The sequence below is a fragment of the Talpa occidentalis genome, unplaced genomic scaffold (genome assembly GCF_014898055.3).
Source record: "Talpa occidentalis isolate TD23 unplaced genomic scaffold, MPIMG_talOcc4v2.1 talOcc4.2, whole genome shotgun sequence".
In the NCBI taxonomy this organism is placed as follows: Eukaryota; Metazoa; Chordata; class Mammalia; order Eulipotyphla; family Talpidae; genus Talpa; species Talpa occidentalis.
In genome coordinates, this window is record NW_023602073.1 from 29,002,829 (window position 1) to 29,020,386 (window position 17,558).

Here is a 17,558-nt window from a genome sequence, read left to right on the forward strand (position 1 = left end):
GACAGGATTCCTGAGTTTGGAGGGAGCCAGATGGCTTGACAAGGAAGGAACTGGCTTCAGGGGAGTACCTGAGTCTAACCAGTGTAGGCGGGCACACCCTGACCATGGTGGGGAGAGTTGGAAGCAGGAAAAGAGACAGACATTCCACACTTCCAGTGACAGAACAGAAGGCAGGCTCCATGGCAGGGATGGAATACATTCAGGTATTTTACACATTAGGAGGGAGCTGAAGGGAGGATCGACTGGGCTTGGATGAAGTTAGCTAAGGAAAGCTTCCTGAGAGGTGGCAGATCAGTGTTCAGGAAAGAAGGGTGCTGGCTCTCAGAGTTCCTTAAAAGGCCATGGAACATACCAGGTTACCTGGAATAGAGTGGGCTGACCATGTGCTGTCAGGAGACCAAACAGATTTACTTACTGTGTCTTTGAGGCTGGGTGCTGAGAATTGGTGAATGGAGGTAGATAGCGGGGAAGAGCCAGCTTTGTGTACCTCCTGGAGGGATTTTTCACCTAAGGCAGCAGCGTCACCGTCACCCCTCCCCGCCCTTCCATTCCTGTAGGAGAAGCTGCAGGAGCAGAGGGAGGAAGAGCATCATGGCTGAGTTTGAGCAAGGCCATCAGATCCTGAGGGAACAGGAACAACACCTGCTGGACCAGCTGGGGAAGCTGGGGCAGGAGCTCATATAGAACAGGGAGCAGTACAAAGCCAGGAGTGCTGAAGAGTTCGCCCGGCTGACACAGGTCATCTCTGAGCTGGAGGACAAGGCACAGCAGCCGGCTGCAGAGCTCCTGCAGGTGAGAGACCTCCCCAGGGCTGGGCCCCTGTCACCTGCTTGCAGGACCATGGAGAGCCTCTTCCTCTCAGGGCCTTATGTTTTCATCTGAACCCTGGGGATGATAATCCTTACCCACCCTACTTATTCCAGTGGCCACATAAGCCTCCAAGAGATAACTGGCATGGTGTCACTTCAAAAGCTAAATTTTCACCAAAAATGTTTAAAATGCTAAAAAGTACTGTAGGAATAGAAGGAAAAGTTAGTATTTTCTTTACTGTCTTCATTCTCATCACTATGATCATGAGCCTGTTGGAACAAGTCATTGGCAGTCACTTGACCAGTACTGGCTTTTTATGGATCTGGAGATAAAGAAGCTTGCAGCGTCGGGGCTTAACTGTGGCTTCTCTCAAAGACCCCAAGGATCTAGAGTCAATGGGCAACTGAGGAAGGGAGATAGATGACTGAGGTTTTCTTTGGGACTGTAGAGAATTACCCTCAGAGAAAAAGGTGTGTGGGGAGCGGGCAGTCCTTCTTGGAGGAAGCAGCTTCGATGCTGAGAAGGGAGAGCTGTGGGCTGGAGTGCAGGGTGCCAGTTTGAAACAAACGACAGCTCACTCTGGATCCTCACACGTCCCTGAATGGGGCTTGGGCCTTCAGAGAGGGGCTGCTAGATCTTTCCACCCTCAGTGGCCAGAGAAGGCCATGGGTGGTCTTCTCACTTGTGTGGTTTAGGCTGACTAGGCCTGTCTGCTGCAGCAAACCACCCAAGGTCCCCCCTAGGAACTGTTGTCCCTGGCCAGCGGCAGTCTCCTAGAGTCAGCCTCGTCTGCCTCTCCATCATGGGTCTAGCTGGGGCATCAGGCTTGCAGGGATTTAGGACTCTGCTCTCCAAGGGCCGGAGAGCTGAAGGGGATCTGTCCCAGACCAGGAGGGAGATCAGGAATCCAGCCTAAGCCTCCATCCAGGTGGCCTGACTCCCAAACCTCTGTGCTCTTGTTCTTGTCTCTTTTGGTCCCAAATGTCTCCCTGGCTCCCTCCAGGTACGTGCTGTTCCTCTCAGACTCGGCCTGGTCCACTTGCTCCCTCTCCCCCTCCTCTTCTCCTTCCAGCTCAGGGACACAGATCCCTCCTTTCCCTGTAGCCGCCTCCCTGTGTGGTGCCCTTGCTCCTGGAACAGAGGATCATGGCTGGGGGTACTGGTGGGGTCTGCCCAGAGGGCATCCTCACCCCAATTCACCCAAAAAACCTTGTGGGCCAAAAAAGGCCTGGCCTTTAGTGCTTCGAGACCATTCAAACTGGGAGAGAGGAGGAGGTACGAGGAGAGAAGGAGAGAAAGTGGGTGTCTGCTTAAAACTAGTGCATGGAGTGTTGTACTGATGGGTTTTTGTTTGCGTGTTTGTTTTGGTTTGCTTTTGCTACAAGGGAGCAGGACCGCTGACTTCCTCGTTGCTGTTAATATTTTCCCAGACAGTAAGAATAAGACCTGATTAAAATAGAGGCCTGATTCAAAAGTCTGGTAGAGAAATTCAGGTGAGAGCAAGAAGCAGCAAGACAAATGATGTAAAACCGTCCTTTCGACAAAGGTGATAGACAAAGAAAGATCAATGGGCTCGGACAGTGTTAAATCAGGACAGTGTTGAAGGACAAGCGTGCGGAGGTCAGAGACCTCCCCTGTCAGATGCTGGTCAGACACCGACATTCTCCCTATGCAGTCCTGGATGGCGTTTAGGGGTCAGGTCACACTCTGCCTCCTTCATTGTGGGTCACCGTCCACCTATGTGTGAAGAACCTTCCCGAGTGCTCTTGATTGACACCCACGTGTGTCCCATGCCAGAGGTGGGCCCTGACTGCTGTCCCCACTTCAGGTCTCCTCTTGATTACCCCAGGAGTGTCAGGGTGGTAGTTCCTGAGCAGGCCGCTTCCCTTGGAGGCCCTGTGATGGCTGCAGGTTGCCTTGGGCACCCCATCTCCCCTTCTGTGTGTGGGAGGATTCCTGTACCTGTCTGTATTCCTATATTGGTCCCTCTCTGCACTGCTCACAACCTTTAACCTTAGATAGCCTCATTCTCTCCCTACTGTTCTAGCAACTTCCATGTCACAGAATATGCCCATTGACACCACCCCCCCAAGCCCTTCTCCCCACACTGCCTATTCATTTACTCGTTTACACAGCATTTCTCCGGGGATAAAACTCATGCTGCAGTGGCTGTGGACAGCTCCATAGGTTGTGTGTTAACCCCTTGTGCCTGCAGGGAGGCCCATCAGCAGACTTTTTGGCACACATTTTGTCAGAGCTGTCGTCCATTCCCCTGAAGCTGCCTTGAACTTACTTGTTTTAAGGTACAGATTAGAAGAATTTGGCAGAAACTTACAACCAGTCTCTGGGCTACTGTTTCATTGTGGGGATGGGGATGTCATGATTTCTTACATGGCTGCCCCTGGAGCAGACCCCCACATTCCTCCTGGGACTTTGAAACAGCAGCAGCCACAATTTGGTGCTAATGTAACCAAGAAACACTTTGGCTAAAGCTGTAGACTGTTAACAGATGGTGCTCCCTGGTGGGGGTTGCTGGTGAGGATAGATAGCCCCAGGGAAAATGCTAAAAAGTGGGGTGGAGCAACAGATGAGTGATTTAAGTGACTGCTGGAGGAATCTTCCTGATTCAGCTTTTCAGGATTTAGTGTGAGGGGTCAGTAGATTCTGGCCCTGAAATACCCTCAGGGTGACTGTCCCTGAGGTGTTTTCAACTGTTTTCCATCTGGTTGTCCCACTAACTTCTTGGAGTGTATTCTTAGCGTCGTAGTCAAAGTTGGGTTCACCACCACCACCACATCCAGAATTCAGACGAGGAAATAAAAAAGCAGTTTCATTATTATAAAGGCTGTTACCCCAAAATTGCAGTCATTGGTTCCTTTCACATCCATTTGACTAGAATTTAGTTGCATGATCAGATCTGGTTACAGAGGAATCTGGGAAATGTCTTTTGTTGGGTGGCATCTGCCCAGCTATTATTCCAGGGGCTCTATACTAAAAAGAAAATGGGGGACTCTCTGGTGGTCCAGTGGGTTGAGTGCAGCACTGTGAAGCTGTCCTGCAGCGTGGGTTCGATTCCCAGCTGGCCAGGGAGATACCCACATGGCGCGGCAGACCTCTTCTGTCTCACCCGCTGCTCCCCTCAGCAGTGTTTTTTGTCCGTCTGCCTGTTCTGCTCCCCACTCTGTCTCTAGTGAATCCTCTCACTCTCCCACGCCTCTGGCCTGTACCCCAGTTCTTGTATAAATAAATAAATCCTTAAAGTTTTTTAAAAAATAAAAGAAAAAAGAGAAAATGGGAGGCTGGATCCTGGGTATTACTTAGTAACCTCAACCACATGCCAATTAGACTACATATACATATCACATATATTCCTTCTTGAAACCCTTTGCTGGCTTTGGTACATAGAACAAAATTTGAACGCCTTAGTAGGCCTCCAGCCCTGCCTGATCTGGCCCTTGTCTTCTTTGCCAAAACGTTCCCCACCTTGCCTTCTTCCCTTCCTGTCACTACCTTCTCCCTCTTCAAGTCTCAGCACAAGTGCTATCGCCCCAGAGAAGTAGGCCTGGTACCCCTACCTCCATTTTCCCTGTCACTGTGATTATTTTGTGTTTTCTTGTTCTATCCAGTGCTGCCACTGGAATGGCAGCTCCCTAAGCAGGGGCCTTGCTTGTCTGGTCATTGATGCATCCCTGGTCCTAGTACAGTGTTGGGACATTTGAAGGAAATCCTCATTCTCATTGATGCTTGTGCTTCCCTTCCAGGACTCCAAAGACATCTTGAACAGGTAAAAGCTTCCTTTCCACTATGTACCTCCTTCCCCTGTGCCTCTGCCCCTCCCCCTTGACCCACTTAAATTAATGGGGATCAATAAAGTTCCTGAATCCCATGATTCATCCTGAAGGCCTTTCCTCTCTGAAGCAGAGCAAATCCTTGAGAACTGGAGTCTTGCTCTCCACCCGAGCAAGTTCTCTGTGTATCCCCAACTCTTTGACCCTCTCTGTGTCTGAGACGGGAGAGGGTGGCTTTATAGACAGGTACTCGGCAAATCGAGTCTCCTGCCTGTCCTGAGCCCTGACTCAACCCTGGGTAGTTCCCTTGGTATCTTTGAGGCCTGTGTTTTTCTGTGCATTGACAGGAGATAATCATTCTGTTCTCTCCCTTTAATAATTGCCATGAGGACTGAGTGGAATTAAAGAGGAGGAAGTAACAGATTGTGCCTGCCTCCTCTCAGGTACCCACGGAAGGTCTGGACTGAGATACCCCTCTCTCCAGTAGTGAAGAAAAAGAGAGCACTCTCAGATAAGCTTCTGTCTCTGCAGCAAGGCCTGCAAGAGTTCCAAGGTAAGTGTTGGCACAACTCCAGGTGGGAGCCAGGAGCTAGGCGCCACTTTAAGGGAGGAGACCTGGCTCCCTCCCGTTGTCTCTGAGCTCAGTCCTGACCCCTCATTCCTCTCCTGGTTGTTTCTCTTCTTGGGATCTCAGGAGGGAGCCCTGGTCATGAAATAAAGACTGAGTAAGAAATGGACTTTCAGTTTGCTGGGCTTGAGGGTCATTGCTGTCCTTTTTTCTCCCCAGAGAAGCTGCTCAGAGACTTGGAGTATGAGAAAGGTGAGTGTCCAAGGACATTTGCCTCAAATAAAGAATACTCCTGGGAGGGGCCTCCCCGGTGGCGCAGCGGTTGAGCGCTGGGTTGCGAAGCTGCCGCAGCCTCTGTGGTGCCGGTTCGATCCCCGGGTGCTCCCCGGCCACCGGAAGAGGATCCCACATGGCGCGCAGACCTCTCCTGCCGCCTGCTGCTCCCCTCAGCAGTGTACTTCGGTCCTTCTGCCTGCTCTGCTCCCCGCTCTGGCTCTGGTGAATTCTCTCACCCTCCCGCGCTTCTGACTGTACCCAGTGCATGTATAAACAAAAACAAACAAATAAATAAATAAAATAAAACATGCCTCTATTAAAAAAAAAAAAAAAAAGAATACTCCTGGGAAGAGTTCCTGTCTGATTCTGAGAAAGAGGAAGTGAGAGAAAGCATCTACTACCTTCGATCTCAGTTGAGGCAGCAGAGATCCGAGGAAGCTGAAGAGATGAAGACATGAAATGTGTCCCGCCTACAGCAGCAGCAGCAGAACTCATGGCAGCTTCCGCCACAGCAGTCTCTAGCTACGACTAGAAGAAGGATACGGGACTCACATTTCTCTGAAGAGGATGAACCATTGCTATCTTCACAAACTGTTTTAAGCAACATGGTCTCAAAGAAAACTAGCAGAACACAAGATATCTCAGCTGCGATTGAAGATGAAGATCCTATATGTGACCTCCGTAGGTCCCCTCTAAGAAGAAACAGATCTGATTCGGCACACAAAACAAATGGAAATATTAAAATGAGTGAATTAGAAAGTACCAGTGTCCAACCGGAGACCAGTTTCTCTGAAGAAAATAGTGAAGATGATGATCAAAACAGCTCTGAGAGTGATGTGACCGCTCATGCCAGATCCAGGGAATCCGTGGAGACTGGAGATCAAACCTCCAGATCGTCAAGTCAATATCCAGAATTACTTTGGCGGTCATCACAAAGTCGAGAATTCACAGCTCTTGATAAACAACGTTCAGTGCTAAGATATCCAAAAAACTCTCAGAAATGGGTTGAACAAACCACAAAATGGGGGTCTAAAATGCAAAATGACAGCACACAGAAATCAAAGGTTGGCAATCAGTCTCCACCAACCTCCAGCCAATCAAAAGTGGCTGAACAACCCAAGAATGCAAGTTTTTTCAGTATGAAGTGGTTGTTGGTATTATTTCTGCTTTCTGTTGTTGGGATTTCTTGGTTCATTCATCTAAGGTAGAAACGACTACTGCTGTTTGTGTTCCAGAACAAGATGAAACAACTTATGAATAAATACCAAGGTCAAGATGAGAAGCTGTGGAAAAGGGGCCTAACATTCCTGGAGAAACATCTTAATAGCTCCCAGCCTCGGCTCCAGCTTGCTATCTTACTACTTACTGCTGCCCAAGATGCTGAAGAAGGAAGTACTCAGGTGTCTGACTGAACAAATTGCTGATGCCTATTCTTCCTCCCATAGTGGCCATGCCATCCGGATTAATGGGGAAGGCAAAGCTGTGGTACACCACATCGAGTCACTGCCTGCTGGCTCTGCCTTGATCTTCTATAAGTATTGTGACCATAAACATGCAGCCTTCAAAGATGTAGTCTTAGTCCTGACAGTCCAGTTGGAAGAAGAAACACTTGAAACAGTCTAGGTCTAAAGGAAATTGAAGAAAAAAGTGAGGGATTTCCTCAGTCAAGTTCATCAACTCTAACACACCCAGCTCCTACAATCACATGGACTTGGACAAACTGGGTGGACTCTGGAGCCGTATTTCTCATGTAGTTCTGCCTGTACAACCTGAACATGACCTGAAGAGGGGCATCGGCTTTTAAGGGGTGACAGAAGAGAAAATCATATCCCAAATTGAAAGAATATTCATATTTCCTAACCAGAGATGGACTCAGAGCTCTTTTTGAAAGAACTGGTTTCTTTTTAAAGGAAGCTAAGTCCTTATGTCAACATAGGACATCTAACTCATTTATTCAATGCAATTATCTGTTACTGGAGAAGGAATCATTTTCCTGTGTTCATTGAGAACTCTCTTAATGGTATCTGAGAACTATAAATTATTTGCAGTCCCATAGAGGATCTGTTCAGATTCTGGTTTGAATCATTATTGCTACCCATGGGAAGGTTTAGGGTCCTTCCAATGAATCTTCCCGATTTTATAACTTAGATTTTTCAGTTTGTTGAGTCACTAGTAAGTCAGCTCCCTAAATGCAGCCATGGGTTTTCCCATTTTGTTCTCTTTCACATCTTTTAGGTGTTAGTCAGCTTCTGCTTAAAGGAGCTAAAGTAATGCAAGTTCAACTGAGTGTATGTTTGGGGTTTTTTTTAGAGGGTGGGAAGAAAGCAAGGAAAAAATGAGAAATTGTGATGGGAAACGTGGGAGCTAAAGTGATGAGATGAAATGTTAAAATCAGCCACTGAGACTTAAGTCAATCAAACATAGTTATATGAACTCCATTCTCAGTGATTTCTGTTGGGATTTGTTTTTTTGCATGTCCTTTTTCTTTAAAACAATGTTTAGCCCTTCCCCTTAGGAGCATGCTTTGGAAGCATATGTATCACAAGGCTTAGTAGACTTGCTTTTTTTCAGTTATCCAGTTATTTGGACATGACCTGAAGCATTTGTTTGAATTGAGAAAATAATTTCAGGAATTGGTAAACCATGTTAACCAACATTTCTGAAGATTTCATTTTCTGAATGTTCGTATGTTGCAGTCAACTTTTGCTTAAAGAAACAAAAGTAATAAAGGACTTCTGAGTGTATTTGAATGCTCTTATAATAGATAGATTTACTATGCACACGATAAATCTTTATTTAAGAGTACTTCAAATCAAAAAGAGAGTGAAAATCACCATATATGAAGAGTGTTAAAATGTATGAGTATACATTACTGTACTCTAGTATTTTTCAGTTGTAACTTTGCATCTATATAGCTAAGCTTTCTCATTTACCAATTACTTTGGCTTTCTTAGAATCTTAGAATTCTAGATCCACTTTTTTTTTGGAAGTGAAAATACTGTTTGTAGAGTACCACAACCCATCATTGGCATGATTATTTTGAGGATCCCGTCACTGGTAGTAGAATGTAGCGTAGTTTCCTTCTACTAGAGACTACCAGTATTCATGTATTTATACCCCTTATTGTAATTTGTTCTTATCACAGTCAGATTATCTGATTTATAGAAGATTCTAAGGAGTTTTTGAAAAGACTTTTATAACGTGTATATTATATGATGAAACATATGTTTTTATTAAATGTTTCACTGACCAAAATAATTTTAAAGGAACTGATTTCACTTACCTCTTTCAGGAAAAATATTTGTCACAGCTAACCTGTCTGTAAATTACTTTAAAAGCTATTTTAGTAATTTAAGTAAATTTACTTTCTTGTTTGTAAAAAAAAAAAAAGAATCCTCCCCACGGAGAATAGGACTGCCCGCTGCTGTCCCCCAGCCCCATCCCGGGAGCACGTTCTATCAGAAGCAGAATTTCCCAGCTGCTCATGTAAAGCCCCACCTTGCATTTTCCGACCAGTCTACTCCTCTTTAGTCTGCTTGAGAGCCTCCACTTGGTAGTCTGGCCCTTTCCTGCCCCGGGTGTGGTTATTCTGTCCTCACAGCTACTCCCACCAGCTCCTCCAGCCCTGCCAGCAGCTTGTGCACCTTGCGCCCTGAGACCCCGGTGCTGTCCATCTGGCTGTGAATGAGGCTGTGGGTGTTGCAGTCCTGCCCTTTGACCCCATGGGGACCTGGGACCCCTCCCGTCCACCTGTGACACTTGTGTCTCCCCTTGTCCCCACAGCGAGCGTGTCCCCGGACCTGCGGTCAGCCAACTGGCGCCTGCCGCCGTCAAAGGGCCAGAAGTGCGGGACCTCCAGCGGCCAGCACCGACGTCGCTTCGGGCCCCCACAGCCACCCCCGCCCCCATTGTCATGCCTGTCCCCATGGCCACGCCTGCCCCCACAGCGGTCGGACTGTGGGCTGGGGGTGCTGGACAGTAAGGGCTTCACCTGGGGCAAAGTCTACTGGGAGGTGGAGGCGGAGAGGGAGGGCTGGGGGAGGAGGGAGAGGGGAGGAGGGAGGGGAGGAGGGAGGGGAGGAGGGAGGGGGAGAGAGGGGGGGGAGGAAGGGGAGGAGGAGGCCGGCTATGACTCCCCATCCGAAAGGCTGGGAAACTGACAAGGATGAGGAGTCCAGGGGGAGGAGGAGGCCCAGGAGCGCTGCATGGTGGGGGTGGCCAGCTACTCCCTCAAGAGGTGGGAGCCCTTTCCCTACGGCCGAGGATGGCGTGTGGGCACTGTGCCTTTCCTCCGCTGGCATCTGGGCCAATACCAGCCCTGAGGCGGAGCTCTTGGGGCCTGGAGAGTGGGCATCGCCCTGGACTATGAAGGGGGCTCCGTGACTTTCACCAACACGGAGTCGCAGGAGCCCTTCTACACCTTCACCGCCACCTTCACGCACTGCCTGGTCCCCTTCCTGTGCTCGTGGCCCGGAACCCGCCTCCTGCTGAGGCCCTGAGCCCCGCACCTGCCCCGCCCCACCCTCCAGGGCCTCTGCTCTGGGTCCAGGACAGGACAGGGCGCCTGGACAGGGACTCTGGTAGGGGCGGCAGACCCCACACCGGCTGCAGCCCTCCCTGTGGCCGCAGCCCCGCTTGGTGCTGTTGGTCCAGCTGTGCTGCACAGCTCTGGAGGTTTCCTGTGTGAACTTTCACCCTGAGGCCCATGGGGGCCCCTCCCTTCCTTCTATCTACTGCCTTTGACTTGGCCCTGTTCTCCTGGTTGACTAGGATGCAAAGCACCCTTTGCTGCCCAGTGAAGCATGCCATGCAGCTGTTCCAGGGAAAGGCCAGTTGACATTACATCTAAGGCCATTTGCTGTCCTCAAGTCCCATAGCTCCCTCCCTTCCCCCTCACCCAAAGCCACTGTACTGACAGCTTCCCTGACTTTAAACAGACTGACTTAGAGTTAGACATACATCAAAGTGAGCCGAAGGGAAACCCACTGAGTCTCCCTGGGCCGTTTAAGTGGCAGAGGAAATTATCTCCTGTGAGGTCCAGGGTGGAATCTGCTTCTCTGAGACCACAACTGACTATATGAGGGGTCTATAAGTTGGAGGTGGGGCTTCCTGAAGTCACCTCTGGTTTTACAGAAAGTTCTAGATACATGTGGCTTTGGGGTAACACCAAATTCTCAGTGTGGGTTGGTCCTTGTGAGGAGAATCCAGAATATTCTGCTCTTGATCAGCCCAACTTAAAAACCTCAGTGCCAGAGTCCAGCTCCAACCGGGGCAGGGTCCCTGAAGGACGAGAGAGTGTCAGCAGAGGTGAAGAATGAGGAATGAGGAGACACTGACACTGGGATTAGTTGCCTAGGTGATCTGGGATCAGAGTTGCCCTGTAAAATATTGAAAAGAGGGTGGAGGTCATAAGTAGTGAGCTTAAGATATGGTCTGACCCAATTTAGATCTCCTAGCAATTTTTTTATTTTTTTTTTTTATAGAGGCATGTTTTATTTATTTGTTTGTTTGTTTGTTTTGTTATACATGCACTGGGTACAGTCAGAAGCACGGGAGAGTGAGAGAATTCACCAGAGCCAGAGCGGGGAGCAGAGCAGGCAGAAGGACCGAAGTACACTGCTGAGGGGAGCAGCGGGCGGCAGGAGAGGTCTGCGCGCCATGTGGGACCCTCCTCCGGTGGCCGGGGAGCATCCGGGGATCGAACCGTGCCGCAGAGGCCGCGGGCAGCTTCACAACCCAGCGCTCAACCGCTACGCCACCAGGGAGGCCCCTCCTAGCAATTTTTGAAAGTCATTTAATGTGTACAGGGAATCAGTCCTTAGTTGTAGGAGCTGAGGTGACACTGACAATGAATGAACAATGCACCCCAAATAATTTATTGGAGCATCAATTTGAATCTTTTCAGGTGCTATAACAAGCCCAAAATTCTGCAAAGAGGATGTTAAGACATTTAAGGCTTGCTGTAGCAAGGAATACTGTGGATGACTAATTAATATGTCATCCATGCAATGAATACAGTATACTTGAGGATATGCTTTTCTAAAGCTGGATAGGGCTAAATCTACAAATTTTTTCTTTAAAGATTTATTTATTTATACAAGCACTGGGTACAGCCAGAAGCACCGGAGGGTGAGAGAATTCACCAGAGCCAGAGCGGGGAACAGAACAGGCAGACTGACGAAACACACTGCTGAGGGGAGCAGCTAGCGCGGCAGGAGAGGTCTGTCGCGCCAAGTGGGACCCTCGCCGGCGTCCGGGGATCGAACTGGTGCTGCAGAGGCTGTGGGCAGCTTCACAGCCCAGCGCTCAACTGCTGCGCCACCAGGGGAGGCCCCTACAAATTTTTGGCATAAAGTTGGGGTGTTTTTCATTCCCTGAGGTATCACTGTCCATTGAAATCTTTGATAAGGACGTTTAAGATTTGATGAAGGGACACGAAAAGCAAATCTTTTACAATCCTGAGGAGCCAAGGGAATGGTAAAGAAACAATCTTGTAAGTCTGTGACTATAACATGATCTCCCTTAGGAACAGCAACAGGAAATGGTAATCCTGGTTGCAAAACTTCCCATGTTTTTCATAGTAATATTTATGGCTCTTAAATCTTGTTTTCGGAGGGGTTTTTTGAGGCTTAGGCAAATTTGCTAATGAATTGTAATCTGGGGCACTAGCCAAGAGATTCCAGTCATGCTCACAATATTTTGCGGCCTCCTCCTTGAGCACCCCTCTTCTGGGGGGAAGCTGATCGGTTTTTCTTATTGTCCCCTTTAGCCCCTTCCTCATCTGAATAAGATTGTTCTACTGCAAAAACCTGAGAGGCTGATCTACATAATAATGGCGTCTCCTCTGGCACAGGCCATGCTACTCATGCTGTTTGACAAGATAGAGTATGGGGGAAATTCCTGAAAAGTCAGGACTATATGAGGAACCAAAAGGACTATATCAGGACTATATGAGGAACACATTCTACTGAGAAGTGCCGCAGTCCAGCTCCGACCGGGGCAGGGTCCCTGAAGGATGAGACGGCGTCGTCGGAGGTGAAGGATGAGGGAATGAGGAGACCCTGACACTCGATCAGGTGACAAGTATCTCCTACTGATAGCCTCAGCGGAGCTTTATTTATACATCAGAAATTTGTTATTTGATCATTACATCATACAATCATGCAATTTTATTTTTCCTAATTTGTTTGCTGGGACACTGGGTCCCCCTACTGTGGGAACAGTATGTGGTACATTTTTTTTTCAGGCCAATTTGTCTCTGGGTTGCCTCAGTGCTTCCTCTTGTGAGGACTTCTACCAAGCTTGGTTCCAATAGTTCTTTCAAGCATGATTTGTTAAAGATTTTAGTATTGCTTATGGTAGATGATTTACAAGTCGGGGAATGTGGAGAAATATTGGAAATTGTCACATTATCAATTATGTTGGAATTGATACATTTTTCAAACTGCTGGAGTGTGCGTTACCGAAACTAGTATTAACGTCAGTACTCATAATGTCATTTTAAAGCTTTATAGAAAATTTCCATGATTGTGAAAACTGCCATAAACAAATGAAAGGAAGTAGCAGGAGCCAGCTGCGGAACTTCCTGACTTTTCAGGAATTTCCCCCATGCCTGGACCTTGTCAAACAGCATGGGTAGCCTGGCTCCACCACTTCAGGGCAAATATCCAGTCAGACAAACCTCCCCTCTCTTAGAGGCTGATCAGTCTCTCCAGTAGCTGCTAAACTTCTGACACTGGCCCAGCTCAACATGCAGATTCCATTTCCTTAGGAGATGGCCTGGGAGACAGACTGGGGTGTGTGGGGAGAGGAGAGGGAGGCAGCGGGAATCCATGATGAGCCCACTGAGCCTTCATATCAAGAGGGGTCTCAGCATATCCTCATTGCCCACAGGCCCAGCCCAGCCCTCAGCTTCTGTCCAGGCTCCTAGTGACCTCAGTGGAACACAAACTCCAGCTCTAGCCACGTGGCCTTGCTGCTTCATCCTTCCCCATTCCACGCAGGCCAGTCCCTCCTGATCCAATTTTAATTCCCTCCTACTCTTACGAGAACAGACTTGTGGATGCTCGTGGCCTTTTAGCACCACGTGGTCTCAAACTTGCACTCTTGTATATATCACATGCTGCCTGAGTCACATACGTCTGATTTCTGCCTCCAGTTTTGTAGCCTTGAGGGCAGGTACCATATCTTATACTTTTGTATTCGCCATAGTCCATGGTACCTCATGCAATGCTGGGTGCAGAGTAGGTGCTCAATAAAAACTGATGTGAAAAACCTGGTGACATATTTTATACATACCTCAAATATCACCAGACCTCTGTCATGTGGTTCTCTTGATGGTCCTCTTGTCCTTGTTATGCTGTCATTTCTGGAGGTCCCCATTGAAGAGCCCCCTGTGGGACACAGACCAGCCAAGGCTATTTTACTTTGTCGTCCCTCTCCTGCAGTGGTGGTCCTGAGCTGATACCCAGGGTCTAGAGCACGTGGTAGGCTCCCTGAGAAGGGCCGCATCCAGCATGCATCCTCCCTTGGTAATAAGCAGTGCCCCAAAGGATGCAGAGCCTGCAGAGACCAAGCCCTGCCTCTGAACACATTGAACTGTGTAACCAGCACTTGTCCTCTCTGATTGTTTTAAATGACCATCTTAAAGGTAGAAAAGGAAGACTCCACAAATATATCTTTAAGATTATACTAGTGGCAAGGCACCTCCCCATGCTGTCATTTTTGAGCTCAATACTACTTTATATTTTTCTTTCTAAATACATGCAAAATGGGTCAGTTATTAGCAATAAGACTCAGTTATAACCCAACCATCCTAAGACAATTATTTGCATATTAAAAATTGAAATTTGATTATTGTGAATTATTCACTAAAATTCTACTGTACTATTTATGGAGTAATTCCATAATTCTCAAATGCCTTTCTTTCCTTGAAAAGAATTTTAATGAGTTCTGAAAGTTTAAAAGCTGATCATTGTCTAGCTAAAGGTTAATAGTTATAAGCGGAAGATTTCCATTTGATTGAAGCATTAATGCTCCCAGTGTGTCATTGCTTTGAAGGGCACTAAACACCATTCTTCTAAGCTAGAAGTTTCTTAAAATTCAGCATGAAAGGTCCTTGCAAAATAAACTACTTTAGGACACTACCGTAGGAAGGAAAGTTGCCATCAAGATTTATTCAGTGTGTTTTTTTGAACATTTTGATTCTTTTATATTCATATTTTTAAAAGTTATTTCTTAGGAACTACACCTGCGCACATGGTCAGTTATCTACAATGCTTATTACAAAAGAAGTAAAAATCCTACCCAGTTCCTCTCCCCCCAGAGACCCTGTTCATTCTTCTTGCATTTACCTTTTTTCTAAATAACATGAGTTTGGGACATTATCCTCTAATTTCTTACTGTGGAGAAGGAAGACAGTTCTAGTCATACTCCTTATGGCTTCTATGTATTCCTAGCATCAAGTCCTAGGTATGTCCAGTATATTCCTAGCTGAGGACTAAGTATGTTCACATAAAAGCTGTCTGCACCTGGGCTTCCATGTGCTCTGGGCAATTTTGTCTTGGTGCACCTCAGCCACCTGCTGAACTTGAGTTTGGAATAGTTGCCCCTCATCTTTGCACCACGTCCTGCATCTCCCCTCACCCACACACTGGGAATCCTGAATTCTATTTCTTTATTCTACTAAATAATCCCTGCATTACATGCCCCATCACTTCTTGTGAGCAGTAAGGGAGGCTGCAGCCCAACTTTAGAGTATGGGGGAGGGAGAGAGGAGAAGGGACACAGGTGAGGCTATTGGTGGCATCACTGGATTGGATTGTGATACACATATTTTTAGGAAGGGGCAAACTGGGAATGTCCTGGTCTGTAATTGTGACAATACGATAGTGACTATTCAGGTAGTCTTCTCACAGTGTGAAAGAATTGAGTTGGGAGATGATCGAGCTGGTGCATATGACTGGAGAAAGATTGGAGGTTCCTGGAGAATCTTCCTGGAGGAGTCAGTTTTGATGAAAAGCAGACGGAATGATGAAATGATAAATTATGATTTGTTTCATCTCAGTATTTATAATCCTTGTTTCTCATTTAATTGCCTAAAGTTTATTTTTTTAAAGATTTATTTATGCATATAAGAACTGGGTACAGACCAGAGGTGTGGGGGGTGGTGAGAGGATCCACCAGAGACAGAGTGGGGAGCAGAACAGGCAGACTGACTGAAATACACTGCTGAAGGGAGCAGTGGGCGAGACAGGAGAGGTCTGCTGCACCATGTGGGTGGCTCCCTGGCCGGCCAGGAATTGAACTTGTGCTGCAGAGGCTGGTTATAGCTTGATTGCGCTGTCTTTAATCCCTGCGCCACCAGTGAGGCCCAATTGCCCAAAGTTTAAATAGAGAAAAGATCACATCTTTGTATTATTTCTGATTTTGAAAACATCCTTATGGTTTTTGTTAGAACTATTAATTATGTTAAATTCAGTGTTGGCTGTATGATTTTTTAATATTTGCTTTATAAGAAAATTTGATTCCGGGCCATCCCTGGCGGCGCAGGCGGTTGAGCGCAGCGCTGTGAAGCTGTCGCAGCCTCTGCAGCGCCGGTTCGATCCTGGCCAGCGGGCGAGAGTCCATATGGCAAAGAGAGTCCATATGATACTCATCAGTTTACATTTGATTCAAGATAAACATTTTAAAACTTCCATATCAAATCTGCAGTGTCTATGAATTTGCTCCTGAAGACAGCATAACATATGTTGGGGTGCAAAGCAAATCATCCTGTACCCCTCTTTGTTCTTGTAGGCTAGCAAATAATCAAATAAACATCAAACAGGTTCATAAGAAAAAAGGACAAAACAAAGTTTAATACTAAAATGTACGTACCTCCTATGTACAGGAGATAACCAGCATGACTGAATAACCTGCCTACCTGGGTTCAGACTCCATCTTAAGAAGCATAACTAAGGTGGGGACTTTGTGGGGTGGAGAAAGAGTTCAGTTAGGGGGGTTACCAGGGAAGCATCATAAACAAAAATATTCATATTGAAGTTCTGCCTTCTCCACTGAAAAAAGAGAAGAAAATTATGTCTTCTGAGAGGCCTTTATAGAGTGAAGTTTACATACAAGTATTTATCAAGCAACCTCTACCCAGTCTTCAGAGCCCCTTCCAGAAGTCAATCTTTTGCCAAAATGCCTTACTTTGGAGTGGTAGAATTTGACTTTGCTGCACAAGGAAGATAAAGGATCCTGTCGCGTGTTTTTTGTATGAGAGAATGAGGCCTTTGACAAAACTGGACCTAAAAAAAAACAAAAAATTGCCTTCCCCCTTACCCCGGTCTTATTTATTGGAGGAAAGATGCAATTTTCTTCTTAAAGTTTCTGTTTTAATTGCCTTTTCTGTAAAATGCACATCCTTAAATGCCTACCTAAAGTCTGAAGCTTGGGTGTGATCATCCTTGAGGCTCATTCCAGCTCCTGGATTTTAGGTGATTGTTCTCATCCACAGCCTCTTCGATTACACTGTGCTGGTCAATGTGCCAGTGCTTTTACATGTAGTGTCTCATTTACTCCTTATAACAATCTGAAGGTAGGCATTTGTTTTGTGAGAGGAACAGTATAGCAATTTTTGAGTCAGTGAATAGCTTCTCTACCCCTGACATATTTATGGACTCCACGCCCATCTCCAGGCCAATATAAGACCTCAGGCACACCAAGAGCTACAACCTCTAGCTATAGCATACCATAAGCCTGAATGGGGGACTGCCCAGAACAGGGCAAAGTTAAGCAGCCGTGCTTTACTTAAGGCCAATATGTGTGTGCTCTGATTCTCTGGCTTTTTCAGACTGTGACTGTACTCTGTGTTTCAGCTGGTGTTGCCAAAAGAAAGTTAGCCAATTACTCTCTCCTGCCTCTTCTTATTACTCTTGTAAATAAAACTTTTTAAAAGTTTTTCTCTGCATGCCTGCTTTTTGGGTCTTGTCCTGAGGACTTAAACATGAGGGTGAGGTGGGCCTCCCTGGTGGCGCAGGTGGTTGAGCGCTGCTGTCCGCAGCCTCTGCAGGGTGGGTTTGATCCTGGCCGGCAGGCGAGAATCCCACATGGCGCAGCAGACCTCTCCTGTC

At 47.0% G+C, this 17,558-nt stretch overlaps 1 long non-coding RNA gene and 2 pseudogenes across 1 annotated transcript; all 3 read left to right on the top strand.

Annotated features, from left to right (window-relative positions):
• Window positions 1-510: 510 nt before the first annotated feature.
• LOC119251962 (uncharacterized) lies at window positions 511-9,258 on the top strand. Its single transcript, XR_005126672.2, has 5 exons — window positions 511-792; window positions 4,572-4,594; window positions 5,042-5,151; window positions 5,386-5,418; window positions 9,226-9,258. It is a non-coding gene; the product is annotated as an uncharacterized LOC119251962 (long non-coding RNA).
• On the top strand, window positions 5,796-7,253 carry LOC119251961 (torsin-1A-interacting protein 1-like; annotated as a pseudogene).
• Window positions 9,259-9,317: 59 nt separating the features above from the next.
• On the top strand, window positions 9,318-9,941 carry LOC119251115 (tripartite motif-containing protein 26-like; annotated as a pseudogene).
• The last annotated feature ends 7,617 nt before the right edge of the window (window positions 9,942-17,558 follow it).